Source organism: Schistocerca piceifrons, chromosome 11 (genome assembly GCF_021461385.2).
Source record: "Schistocerca piceifrons isolate TAMUIC-IGC-003096 chromosome 11, iqSchPice1.1, whole genome shotgun sequence".
NCBI lineage: Eukaryota > Metazoa > Arthropoda > Insecta > Orthoptera > Acrididae > Schistocerca > Schistocerca piceifrons.
The window spans coordinates 92,634,683-92,649,502 of NC_060148.1; the positions used below are offsets into that span (position 1 = coordinate 92,634,683).

At 42.2% G+C, this 14,820-nt stretch overlaps 1 protein-coding gene and 1 non-coding gene across 2 annotated transcripts in view; one reads left to right on the forward strand and one right to left on the reverse strand.

The window, feature by feature from the left end:
- LOC124720039 (insulin-like growth factor 2 mRNA-binding protein 1) overlaps positions 1-14,820 on the forward strand; it is an 858,327-nt gene that overhangs the window by 438,355 nt on the left and 405,152 nt on the right. The gene's annotated exons all lie outside the window — the stretch shown is intronic.
- Positions 7,689-7,763, reverse strand: Trnas-cga. The gene has a single exon. It is a non-coding gene; the product is annotated as a tRNA-Ser (tRNA).

A 14,820-nucleotide genomic window follows, 5' to 3' on the forward strand; every position in this document is an offset into this window, starting at 1 on the left:
ACCTTACTAGACTGTAAATTACAGCATCATCTGCGAACAACCTAAGAGAACTGCTCAGATTGTCACCCAGGTCATTTATATAGATCAGGAGCAGCAGAGGTCCCAGGACGCATCCCTGGGGAACACCTGATATCACTTCAGTTTTACTCGATGATTTGCCGTCTATTACTACGAACTGCGACCTTCCTGACAGGAAATCACGAATCCAGTCGCACACTTCGAATAATTATTGTTAATAAATTATTACTGTTCATGTTAATAATGATTGGTGTTAATGAAATAGCGTCATCACCAAGTAAAATCTTATCTTATAGAATGCCGAGTGTTCTCGATTGCAATGCATGCAATGTGATATGTAGTTTCAGTTCTGGCCACTGTACTCGCATTCGGGAGGACGACGGTTCAATCCCACGTCCGGCCATTCTGGTTTAGGTTTCCCTTGATTTCCCTAAATCGCTCCAGGCAAATGCCGGGATGGTTCCTGTAAAAGGGCACGGCCGACTTCCTTCCCCGTCCTTCCTTAATCCGATGAGACCGATGACCTCGCTGTCTGGTCTCCTTCCCCAAACAACCAACCAACCAATCAGTTCTGGCGGCCGTACTTCATGCAATAAAATACTTTTATTCCTTATCGCATAATTATTTAGAAGAAACGTTAATAGTTCTGGTGACATTCTAAGATAATTAAAAGAACTTCTTGGGTCTTCCATTACAAATTAATTCAGCAAGGATGCTGAGCATCCGAGCTGATGTCTTTTCTTCATCCAGTCACGAAACAAAACACGTTTCTTATTTTTTTCTTATGCAACGATTCCACGCAACAAGTTTTAACTCCATCACAGCTCGTGCGACGTGAAACTGCCAAAACTTTCATTTCAGACACGACTCAGAGACCGACAAAACGACGAAACTGAAGTGTATACTGGTGTCGCCGTGCTACAGTATGAAACCACTTGCATGCAACTCATTCCACGCAACGAGTGCCGCAACCCAATTTCGTCATGTAAACTAGGCTTTACGGACAAGGGAAGCAGTCACCTACTGCTGCAGAGGGCCACAAACTCCAGTTACCCCCTATCGCTTGTCCAAAAATGGTTCAAATGGCTCTGAGCACTATGGGACTTAACTTCTGAGGCCATCAGTCCCCTCGAACTTAGAACTACTTAAACCTAACTAACCTAAGGACCTTCCTGGCAGATTAAAACTGTGTGCCCGACCGAGACTCGAACTCGGGACCTTTGTCTTTCGCGGGCAAGCGCTCTACCATCTGAGCTACCGAAGCACGACTCACGCCCGGTACTCACAGCTTTACTTCTGCCAGTATCTCGTCTCCTACCTTCCAAACTTTACAGAGCACTTGCCCGCGAAAGGCAAAGGTCCCGAGTTCGAGTCTCGGTCGGGCACACAGTTTTAATCTGCCAGGAAGTTTCATATCAGCGCACACTCCGCTGCAGAGTGAAAATCTCATTCTGGTAACCTAAGGACATCACACACATGCATGCCCGAGGCAGGATTCGAATCTGCGACCGTAGCGGTCACGCAGTTCCAGACTGTAGCGCCTAGAACCGCTCGGCCACGCGGGCCGGCTCGCGTGTCCACATATTCATAATGTTCAAATGTGTGTGAAATCTTGTGGGACTTAACTGCTAAGGTCATCAGTCCCTAAGCTTACACACTACTTAACCCAGATTATCCTAAGGACAAACACACACACACACACACACCCATGCCCGAGGGAGGACTCGAACCTCCGCCGGGACCAGCCGCACAGTCCATGACTGCAGCGCCTCAGACCGCTCGGCTAATCCCACGCGGCCACATATTCATAGATGACCACACTGTATTACAGTAGGACCTTGGCAGAGGAGGACTTGGAGGTAGTGTGACTGTTCTTTACAATTTATTCCAGAACGTCTGTGTGTGTACTATCGCTTTCATAACCGAGTATGACTCTCCTTCACTTGCGATGTGATGTGAATTTCTCCTTAACGTCGTTGGCCTAATGATGGTAAACACAAGTCGAAAAGCACCGTCAAGTCCGTCAACTGCCTCGTAATATCTGGTTCTATTTAATGACCCCCCCCCCCCCCCCCCCCCAATGCATTGTCTCAATATGACAGTTCCGGGCTTTGGGGTGGCCACCCCGAAGGTGCAGACAAATGGAGAGAACGACGTCCAATCCATTTACCATAAAATACCTCATTGAGTCATTCTCGTATGGCAACCGCATAATGGGCGCGTGCTCCATCCTGCTGGAACCATTCCATATAGACGACGTAGTAATACGCATCCCGGCCGCAGAGAAACAACTGAAAGATTTGAACGCAAATAAGTCACCAGGTCCGCATGGAATCCCAATTCGGTTTTACAGAGAGCACTTTACGGCTTTGTCCGTTAACCTAGCTTGCGTTTATCACGAATCTCTCGCTCAGCACAAAGTCCCCTGCGATTGGAAAAAAGCGCAGGTGACTCGTGTATATAAGAAGTGTAAAAGAGCGGACCTGCAAAATTACACACCAACATGTCCTCGGAGTAGTGAAGCAACTTCAATCAATAAAAGTAAGTCTTCTGGTCCAGACTATATACCAATTAGGTTCCTTTCTGAGTATGCTGATGCATATGTCCATGCTTCACAATTATATACAATCGTTCGCTCGCCGAAAGATCCGTACCCAAAGACTGGAAAGTTGCGTAGGTCACACCAATATTCAGGAAAGGCAGTAGAAGTAATCCACTAAATTACAGGTCCATATCGTTAACGTCGATATGCAGCAGGATTCTGGAACATATATTGTGTTCGAACATTATGAATTAACTCGACGAAAACGGTCTATTCACACACAGTCAACATGGGTTTAGAAAACATCGTTCCTGTGAAACACAACTAGCTCTTTATTCACATGAAGTGTTGAGTGCTATTGACAAGGGATTTTAGATCGATTCCGTATTTCTGGATTTCCGGAGGGCTTTTGACACTGTTCCACACAAGCGGCTCGTAGTGAAATTGCGTGCTTATGGAATATCGTCTCAGTTATGTGACTGGATTTGTGATTTCCTGTCAGGGAGGTCACAGTTCGTAGTAATTGACGGAAAGTCATCGAGTAAAACAGAAGTGATTACTGGCGTTCCCCAAGGTAGTGTTATAGGCCATTTGCTGTCCCCTATCTGTATTAACGATTTTCGAGACAATCTGAGCAGCCGTCTTCGGTTGTTCGCAGATGACGCTGTCGTTTATCGACTAATAAAGTCATCAGAAGACCAAAACAAACTGCAAAACGATTTAGAAAAGATATCTGAATGGTGCGAAAAGTGGCAGTTGACCGTAAATAAGGAAAAGTGTGAGTTCATCCACATGAGTGCTAAAAGGAACTCGTTAAACTTCGGTTACACTATAAATCAGTCTAATCTAAAAGCCGTAAATTCAACTAAATACCTAGGTATTACAATTACGAACGACTTAAATTGGAAGTAACACATAGAAAATGATGTGGGGAAGGCTAACCAAAGACTGCGTTTTATTGGCAGGAGATATAGAAAATGTAACAGATCTACTAAGGAGACTGCCTACACTACGCTTGTCCGTCCTCTTTTAGAATACTGCTGCGCGGTGTGGTATCCTTACCAGATAGGACTGACGGAGTACATCGAAAAATTTCAGAGAAAGGCAGCACGTTTTGTATTATCGCGAAATATTGGAGAGTGTGTCACCGAAATGATACAGGATTTGGGCTGGACATCATTAAAAGAAAGGCGTTTTTCGTTGCGACGGAAACTTCTCACGAAATTCCAATCACCAACTTTCTCCTCCGAATGCGAAAATATTTTGTTGACACCGACCTACATAGTGAGGAACGATCACCACGATAAAATAAGGGAAATCAGAGCTCGTACGGAAAGATATAGGTGTTCATTCTTTCCACGCACTATACGAGATTGGAATAACAGAGAATTGTGAAGGTGGTTCGATGAACCCACTGCCAGGCAGTTAAATGTGATTTGCAGAGTATTCATGTAGATGTAGATGTAGATCCCTAACTACGGTTTGCTGCAGAATCCTTGGAACATATTCCCAGTTCGAATAAAATGAATTTTATTGAGACCGAGAACCTTATGTCCATGAATCAGCGTGATATTAGAAAGCATCGCTTGTACGAGACTCAAGCTTGCCCTTTTCTCACATGACAGGCTATGCTGAGAACTGTGGATGAAGGTCAATAGGAAGATTATAGAATGAAGGCATTTACGACGGGCTGTCACAGCTGCTGGTAATTCTTTCAGGCCGGCCGAGTGGCCGAGCGGTTCTAGGCGCTACAGTTAAGAACCGCGTGACCGCTACGGTCGCAGGTTCGAATCCTGCCTCGGGCATGGATGTGTGTGATGTCCTTAGGTTAGTTAGGTTTAAGTAGTTCCAAGTTCTAGGGGACTGATGACCTCAGAAGTTAAGTCCCATAGTGCTCAGAGCCATTTGAACCATTTAATTCTTTCAGGATGAGAGATCGTGGTCCAAGAAATTCTTCTGTTCTGACATTTCTTTCAGAACTGCGCCGGACATCCTCAGAGGCGTTGTCTAAGGACCATTCTGATGTCATGTTTCTGCAAAATCTTACCGATCTGATCGGTTACTTTTTTAATTAAAAGGAGAGAAACTGTACTTTTCCGTCGTAGTGGTTAGACCTTGTCCTTCGGGCTTCTGTTCCTTGATCGCAAAATTCTCTTTACCTCTTTCCCTGAGTAGCCATCTTTCTCGAATGCCTGCTTCAGATGTTTTATTTCAGCATCCAGGTGTTCCGATGAGCATATCCGTTCTGCTCTATCGGATATGCACATCGGAACACCTGGAAGCAAAATTCCGTGTACGTGTGGTAACGTTCATATTGGATCTACCAAGAGGAGCGTAAATACACGGCTAAAATGGCATAAAAGTCTTTACCGACTACGAAAAATAGAGAAATCGGCTGTAGCAGAGCTTGCTCTTCAGCCAGAAAACCACGAAGTAAAGGTTAGTGCATTGCGATTTATCCACAACGTCAAATTATTATCCACGACAATGTACAGAAGCCATTGAAATTTATAAGCATCAGGATAATTTTGAAAGGAAAGAGCGGGCAAAGAAACTTAGCGACATATGGATAGTAGCTCTGCAGGATCGCTAGACAATTTAATCTTTGACAAGACGACAATCGATAGTTACGTTTTTTCTATGACAAGCAATATCTCTGCCTATAACGTGTTACTTTGATCGCGCCACCTTTCCTACAGTATTTATGCCGCTCTCGGACGTCCGACCGGTCAGTCGGAAAGACTCAGCGGTGGAGCGCCTCTGAGGACGTCCAGCGCAGTTCTGGACGAAACGTCAGGAACAGAAGAGTTTCTTGGACCACGACCTGACATCCCTAAAGGTTTACCAGCAGCAGAGATTCGATGTTTTCAGATTTCTGGAAAGCATTTGACACGGTGCCCCATTGTAGGGTTTCAGACATTGCAACCCAGATCATGACATTTAATGGCTCGTGTTCAAGTTCTTAATAAAAATGTGGCTTTTATTTACTCCAGAAATAAATGTTTCGTGCTAGTGCAGTGCGATATGTTACACACCTGTCCGAGAAACACACATTTCCCTTTGGAGGAAGAACTGTAAAGACATTTCTATTTTTTGTATTATAACTTGCAGTATCCCATTTCAAGGCAATAGCGTACTGAAGATTCATTACAAACTCGTCAGTACGGTTACTTACAATTAAATGTCAAGTCAAGACACATTGGCGGTTAAAGCCTTAAGGGGCTCCGGAACGCCCTATACTTGCAATGTTAAAATAACGCTTATAAATTACATCTTTCCTCACAAAGTATTTGAGGTAGGAAGTTGAACTTTTTACAGATTATTTATTGGAATATGGGCTACAACTTAACACAGGGATTTTACAAAATTTTAGTTCAGTTATTAAAGATGGTTTTTTTCAATTGTAATGAAAATTCACAACATTTTTTGCAATTTTTTATTTATATATTCAAAAATATACAGTTTTTTGGACAAAGGCTCTGTTAAATTATGCAGAAGGTACTGTGTAACATTTACTGAAAGTTTGAAACAAATATGTTTGGAAGATCCTTAGAAACCATGTAATTAGTATGAGAAAATAAAAGTTTTGGGAATCGAGCGACAAAGATTGGATTAACTTTTTAGTGCATTCCAGGTCCATAGGATGGATTATCTTCATCCTCTGCAAACTCTTCCTCCAGCTTCCTCTTGTTCCTCCTCCTGTTTACTCTTGCTTGTATTTCTAGACTCTTTACAGCCCTGTCTGCAGCCCGAAGGCGTTCCTTGTCTAAAGCAAGCATCACTCATTGTTGTGTTCGTAGATTTTGCTACCATTTTCTTCAGTTGCAGTTACTGCAACACTGTTCCAAAAGATGGTCATGTATGAACACTTATCACATTTCAGTTGTATTTCACTAGCAAGTCCTACGTGCTTTATTATGGAGAGTTCCAGACCAACTTCACTACAATGAATACATCTTACACAGTTTGAAAAAATTCCTTTGAGAACCGACATATCAAATATTTCATTCACATCCGATTCGCCCATAAAACATTCATAGTTTTCACTCATTGAACCAAGCTTCTTCTGTGAAGTATTTTCTTTCCCACTTTGACTGCTATGGGCAGGTGTACTTGAGAGGTTAGGTTCACTCACTTGGTCATCGTCTTTATTGTTTACAGTAATAACACATACCTTTGGCTTTCCAACATTTCTCCTTTTCCTAAAAGCCTTCAGAGGATTTCTAATAACTTTACTTTTACTCATTATTATACTTCAACAAAACAGAGACTCAAGAAACAGAATTAATTACGAATATTTTCGAGATAACGACAGAGTAAATAAACATGAAACAATCGACAATCACACCAGCGATATATATTGAACCATCACAGGTTAGCCACAACACACACTTTATCTCACATCACTAAAATGTACCTGATGAACACGGACGTTAATAATAACACCATTTGACAGCAGTTTAACAGCGCCACAGTGGGTCACGCCCATGTAGAACACATTTCAAAAAAAATTTAAAAATAGTTGTAGTCTTCGGAATTGAATAAATTATATATTTATTAAAAGGTAATAGTCTGCAGATTCAGAAAACGCAAAAAAGGAAAAATTGAACTTTTCATGATTTTGAGCCTTTCCGGAGCCCCTTAAAGAGATACTAAGATGAACAATAATAAAGTTGAAAGCTGCATGTCTTTCGTGTAGAGTAGTGCTTAACGTCGTAGATTATGCAGTTAAACGCTCTACACTAATAGACCCTTTTTCCATCTTACCGTTTTTTACACGTTCGGGGACTTTCTTATGAATGTAATAGCAGTATGTTGTGGAATATTTGATGTCTTTTACACATAACAACGCTCACTCTCAGAAATGAGTCACTACGATTCTATGACTTCTGTCTTATTAGAAAATGAAGAATGCTGTGAGTGAAATGACCAGCAATGACATTTTTGTATTTGCTTGTTACAAATATTTGGCTGAATATGTTGCGAATTTACGAGGATGTGGTTAGACAGAAACCTAAGAGAACAGCTTCAATTGCTGCGAGTGAAATATTTAACTGTTCGAGAATGAGATTTTCACTCTGCAGCGGAGTGTACGCTGATATGAAACTACCTGGCAGATTAAAACTGTGTGCCCGACCGAGACTCGAACTCGGGACCTTTGCCTTTCGCGGGCAAATGCTCTACCAACTGAGCTACCGAAGCACGACGCACGCCCGGTCCTCACAGCTTTACTTCTGCCAGTACCTCGTCTCCTACCTTCCAAACTTTACAGAAGCTCTCCTGCGAACCTTGCAGAACTAGCACTCCTGAAAGCTGTGAGTACCGGGCGTGAGTCGTGCTTCGGTAGCTCAGCTGGAAGAGCACTTGCCCGCGAAAGGCAAAGGTCCCGAGTTCGAGTCTCGGTCGGGCACACAGTTTTAATCTGCCAGGAAGTTTCATATCAGCGTACACTCCGCTGCAGAGTGAAAATCTCATTCTGGAAACATCCCCCAGGCTGTGGCTAAGCCATGTCTCCGCAATATGCTTTCTTTCAGGAGTGCTAGTTCTGCAAGGTTCGCAGGAGAGCTTCTGTAAAGCTTGGAAGGTAGGAGACGAGGTACTGGCAGAAGTAAAGCTGTGAGTACCGGGCGTGAGTCGTGCTTCGGTAGCTCGGTTGGTAGAGCACTTGCCCGCGAAAGGCAAAGGTCCCGAGTTCGAGTCTCGGTCGGGCACACAGTTTTAATCTGCCAGGAAATTTTATTTAACTGTTGTTTATGCGATTCCCGAAAGGTCCGCCATCCCCGGTAGAAACCGGTTCTGCTGGACACATACTCAGCCACACACAGTTGATATCATCAAAGTGTACGGACCTGAAGATGGCGTTCACGCAATGTCGAAACTAGTAGCCAAATAAATACGAAATCTTAAGTAGAGCTGGAGGAATTTCATTTTTAATAAAATTATATGAGGTGATGTCCCCCCCATCATCCAATTTAAATATGGATGTACGAAGATTCCAAATAAAAGGTTTGATTGACTGTCTGATCCGGGGAAGCAAATTCTGAATGATGATGATGATGTTTGGTGTGTGGGGGCGCTCAACTGCGCGTATCAGTGCCCGTACAAATTCCCAACCTTTGCTCAGTCCAATCTCGCCACTTTTATGAATGATGATGAAATGATGAGGACAACACAAACACCCAGTCATCTCGAGGCAGGTGAAAATCCCTGACCCCGCTGGGAATCGATCCCCGGACCCCGTGCTCGGGAAGCGAGAAAGTGACCACGAGCTGCGGACAAATTCTGAATGAGCTACACCCGTGGCATCAAAGAAGCAAATCAACGTTGTTATGATGATTGATCCGACATGACACTTTTTTTGGACTGGTAGCGATGACGTCTTCCATTGGCTTGACAGTTGCTTGTTTCTGGGTCGTAGCCATAGCACCATGACGCATCACCAGTAATGACCTACGGCACAAAATCTGCATCAGCTGTTGTTTCAAAACACGACGTGTTTCATCTCGACGTTCCTTTCGATTGACAGAACCATAGGAACAAACTTCGCAGCAACCCTTTTCACTCCCAAGTCTTCCGTTAAAACTCGCTGAACCGAGCTCCGAGTTACTAATTTCTGACAGTTGATCACTCTGTCGACAGTGTTGAGCACAAGCTCTCGAATTTTTTCAATACATTCGTCGATTCGGCCGGTTGATGGATGTCCGGAACGAGGTTTGCCATCAATCGACATGTCGCCATTTTTAAATCGAGCAATTTCGTACGCTTGAGTTTTTCCCATAGCGTCATCTTGGTAAGCTGTTTTCAACATTAAAACAGTTTCAAAAGCATTTTTACCGAGTAGAAAACAAAATTTCAGAGCCACACGTTGTTCACTTAAACTAAAAAACGAAAGAAGAACAAATCAGCGATAGCAAAAACAATCACTGCGGATGAATCAGAAGAAGCCTGAACTGGTAATGAGTGGCGCTATATACGCATAGCGGCAGAAATGCGTACTACACAGGCTCCGCCCACAGCAATGTTATTCCGTTATTTTGGGTAGCCCCTCGTAATTACGAATATCTGCAGCCCTCGCCGTGCGTAAGTGGAGACACGACCTTCATATGGTTACCCGCAGTTCTTGAAACTGCCGATCCGGCTTCTCAGCAGGTACACACACGCGGGTGGGCGGACTGCGACAGGCCTCGTTCAGCTAAATCCGCCAGTTTTCGGCGAGCCAGTGGCTTACTCCGGCAGACCGACTTGCTCTCATCGGCTGCCCAGTATCTTTCTCAAACGATTTGAAAGAAACTATTCGGTAGAAATGGCGTTTACGTCAGTTATAGCTTCATATGTCACCTTTATGATAACGTGCCTACCATTTCGCTAATGGTAATAGTTATTGTGATATTTGGCACACGAGGGATGTTCAAAAAGTAAGGTGACTTTATATTTTTATGAAAATATATTTATTTATTCATCAATATTCATGTTGTCCCCTTCAGAGTAATCCCCCTCAGATACAGTACACTTGTGCCAACGCTTCTTCCAATCCTCGAAGCTCTTCTCATAAGCACTTTTTGGTACAGCCTCGAGTACTTCCAGCGATGCAGTTTTTATTTCCTCAGTCTTTGAAAATCTTCGTTCTCTCATAGGTCTCTTCAGTATTGGGTACAGGGTGGCAAACCCGGTGAATATGTTGGCTGAGGCATGATGGAGGTGTTGTTTTTGGCCAAAAATCTCTCACAAGCAACAATGAATGAGCGCGTGCATTGTCGTGATGCAAAAGCCATGAATTGTTTTTCCACAATTCCGGACTTTTTTGCGTATTTCTTCTAGCAAACGGCGCATAACGTCAAGGTAATACTACTTATTGATCGTACGACCTCGAGGCAAATATTCATGAAGCACTACGCCACGATAATCGAAAAAAAAAAAAACAGTGAGCAAAACTTTGACATTTGATCGAACTTGACGTGCTTGTTTCGGTCGTGGCTCTCCGGGATGCTTCCATTGGGACGACTGGGCTTTGATTTTGAGTCATAACTGAAAACTCATGTTTCATCATCTAACAACCCTACCACAACAAAGGTCAGCATTTAATAACGATTGTGGTGTTGCTCACGCTGATAAATACCGCATTTCCGGGCAACAACAGTCATATTATGTGGCAGGTGTCATTAGAGCACAGTTAATAAAGTCATTTCATGTAATAATCAAAAAACTAGGCACTCATCTTTTTGTGTTTCCCACGCTGGTCTCGTCGTAAAATCATGGCTCAACCGTTGAAAATCTAGGTGGTTATGATTCCAAGCTCGGATGCCAAGAGGCCTAGGTTTTATTCTGCTATATTTAAAAGTTTTGTAGATGCGCTTCACAAACCATTCTTGGAGATTACACTTTTGCTGGACAATGGTGATGTAAGAAAATAATCAGCACTCCGAATTTAAGTTACACTTCCTTTTAATTGCAATATTACGTGATGCATAAACATCACTTCGCAATACAAAACATACTTGAAAACATCTTCCTCACATTTTATAAGCCAACTACAATATGCATCTTTCCAACATGACGTCCAAGACTTCACTTTCTCAAGGTCCGACTCTCTAACAAGTTAACAACCAAACAATTATCGCTTACGCGCCCAAAAATCAGAGTTACAAGTACGTCAAAGTTCATAGTGACAAAAGAAACAATACACATAAGAATAATATCTTGCAATATAAACATATCGATGTATCAAAAGTGAAATCAAATCTGACTGTTGTCTCAGAAATATGTTAAGTAGTTAACAGAAATGCAGCAGAATATTACTGGTATCGAGAGGTTCAGATGAGGTGCCGTAATGGTTACGTAATTCAAGTACCATTACAATCGCCACATATGACCCTTTAGAGCAAATCACGATCATCATTGACGTCATTGAAGAGCTCCTGAGCGATGATAATGCGACGGTTTTTCTGATCAAAATTGGGAAGTTTTGGAACAAACTTCGCTGATACACGTCTCATGCCCAAACCGTCCGAAAAAAATTGCGTGATTCGAGCCGACCGATATGCCAACATCCTCAGCAACTGCTCTTAAGGTAATTCGAAGATTTTCCAAAACAATTTTCTTCACAGCTTCGACGTTATCTACATCTACGTGATTACTCTGCTATTCACAATAAAGTGCCTGGCAGAGCGTTCAATGAACCACCTTCAAGCTGTCTCTCTACCGTTCCACTCTCAAACGGCACACGGGAAAAACGAGCACTTAAATTTTTCTGTGCGATCCCTGATTTCTCATATTTTACCGTGATGATCATTTCTCCGTATATAGGTGGGTGCCAACACAATGTTTTCGCAATCGGAGGAGAAAATTGATTATTGAAATTACATGAGAAGATCCCGTCACAACGAAAAACGCCTTTGTTTTAATGATTGCCACTCCAATTCACGTATCATGTCTGTGGCACATCTCCCCTATTTAACGATAGTACAAAACGAGCCGCCCTTCTTTGAACTTTTTCATTATCATTCGTCAGTCCCACCTGATACGTATCCCACACCGCACAGCAATACTCCAGACTAGGGCCATCTTGGAAGAGCCTCTACCATTTGTAAACACTTTTTTTTTACTTATAGCAGACTCACCGTATGCCACTGTCAACATTTCAAGTGTTTTAGAGCACTTGATTCCATTTTCACACAACATTTTTTTATGCAAATTCTTTGCTCCATTTTTTATAATAAACACTAAAACATGTGTAACCTTTTCTGTCAAAAACAAACGACGTATGCTGTACACTTGAAACTGTGAACATCTGTTCGGGACATGTGTACCAACATAACGAAAAAGATCGATAATCGAATGTACGTTGCCTGCGCAATTTGAAGTCACCTTACTTTTTGAACAGCCCTCGTATAAGTAGCACACTACGTAAAATTGGAAAAGTTTGCAATGAAAATAGGGGTCACCATGAATTTGCGTCTGGTGCATATTAGACCATATATTACTGCATATGAAATTTTGGGAACTGAATTTTTCTGTAGACTTTGGAAGAGGTCTCTACATATCACCGAATTAGATAATATTTATATTACACACCAGATTCATTTGCGATTGCGCGCGCCAGCAACAAACATAGAATGAAATGTTGCTAACACCACTCATATCTCAGAAACGGTTTGAGATATCGAAACAGGATTTTGGCAAATGACAGCACGCAAACAGAAGAGTATTTTGCCAGACAAACGTAACTTTTCCTATCTACCGCGATATACGATTAACTGTAAACTTTTGAAATGGAATGATGTAATTTTTTAAGTCGCCCGTAGATGATGAAATGAAGGTTAGTGATGCTTTGCAAATAATGGTAAGTGAAGAAATTGCACGTTTATTTTTATACTGAGAATGTGCTTTCTCGTAAGCGTTTGACCTGATCTGTCCTTAGCTCCTCGTTTAATAAACCACTGTTTCAAGATTCTGTCGCATTTGCAACTTGATCAGAATGATAGCGAGATGACACTCGGCTTTGTTCTGAGAAAAGAGGCAAATTTTAATTCGGCAAGAAGAGAAATGTAGGTGATACTCGAAATTCGCCGCTATTGAATGTGTAGTGTTCAGGTTACAAGTTTTAGTTGCTGCAAGTAACCGGTAAACTAGCCACATTGAAAATCTTGTACAACTGTACTGTGAAATATCTTGATTGTGAAAACTGACGTATCAGTGACACACAAAGAGGAATGTAAAAAATATGGCTTATAAGGAGAAGTTGAAACATTTCTAGACAGTATTCCAACTGTGGACCAAAGTGTTATAAAAACTAACCCACAATACCAAACGAGGGAATACCTCAGATTCACGCAAGCAGACACCGTTTCCTGATGTGAGAGAAAATCGGACATAATATACCGTAAGTAACGTCAATATATTTTGAAACGAACTCTTTTTGAATAAAGAGAGCGAACCATAATGTAAAAATGTTTCACTATTTTAATAAAACGAAAAGCATTTGGTGAAAAAGTACGCAATTTCTTGTAGTCGGTAAGACAGATTTCAAATACCTTTAATAATTTCTGTGATAATCTCAGAAAGGCTGTCTCTTGAAATATGCTTAAAAAGGGGGGCGGATGAGTTGTTCTTGTATTACGGTCATTACGGGAGGGTTACCCATAACTACGAGCTTCTTGATGCAATAATTTACCAACAGCCGTATGTATTGTAGAAATTTATTTTATTATATGAACTTCTATGTGCTACCAGTTTCGGCATTACACTGATGCTATCTTCAGGCTCCTCTCGTCATAGACGTAAAGATGGCATCAATGTAATGCCGAAACTGATAGCACATAGAAGTTCATGAAATAAAATAAATTTCTACAATACATACGGCTGTTGGTAAATTATTGTATCAAGAAGTTCTTGCCAGCCGTCGTCCCACGATTGATATTGGATTAACGAAGACATAGCTACGAGGGTCGTTCAATAAGTAATGCCCCACATTTTTTAAAAAAATGTCCTTGCTGGGGCTTCACATTCCATGTTTGTTCTGTGCGCCGGTGAAGTTTCGAACAGTTCTGGCAGATGGCAGAGCCGTAGTACAGCGCCAAAATGGCGTCATCATACGACTTACGTTACAAGCAGCAGGCTGTTATTGAATTCTTGTGTGCGGAAAAAAAACTGCAATGAACATCTGTATGTGTGCAGTGTATGGCGATGCTGCAGTTGATAGTACAGTTGGGTGATGGGTAAGAGAAAGTTACAGCCTCAGGAAATGCAGAAACAGAGCTCTATGATCAGTCACGCTCGGGACGTCCAATCACAGTCATGCTCCAGACGTGCGCAGCAACACCCTCGGACTTCCATCTCTTTGGGCCGCTTAAAGATTCTCTACAGAGAACACACTTTGAAGATAACGAGAGTGTCAGTCATGCAGTGAAAACATGGCTACGCCTACAGGACAAGAGCTTTTACCAACAGGGAATAAATGCTCCTCCACAACGTTGGGGTACGGCCATAGAACGTGATGTAGACTATATAGAAAAATAGGACCTGGGCAAGACATGTTGATGTGCGAGGGCTATTCGGAAAGTAAGGAAGATAGGTCGCGAAATGGAAACCACAGTGAAAATCAAAACTGTTTTATTTGCAACGAATAGCTACACCTTCCAGCTACTTCTCTACACAGCCGCCGCTCAGACTTAGACATCTGTCGTAGCGTTGTACCAACTTTTCAGTTCCCTCGTTATAGAAGACAGCCGCCAGTACCTTTCGACAATTTTCTGCCCGCATCT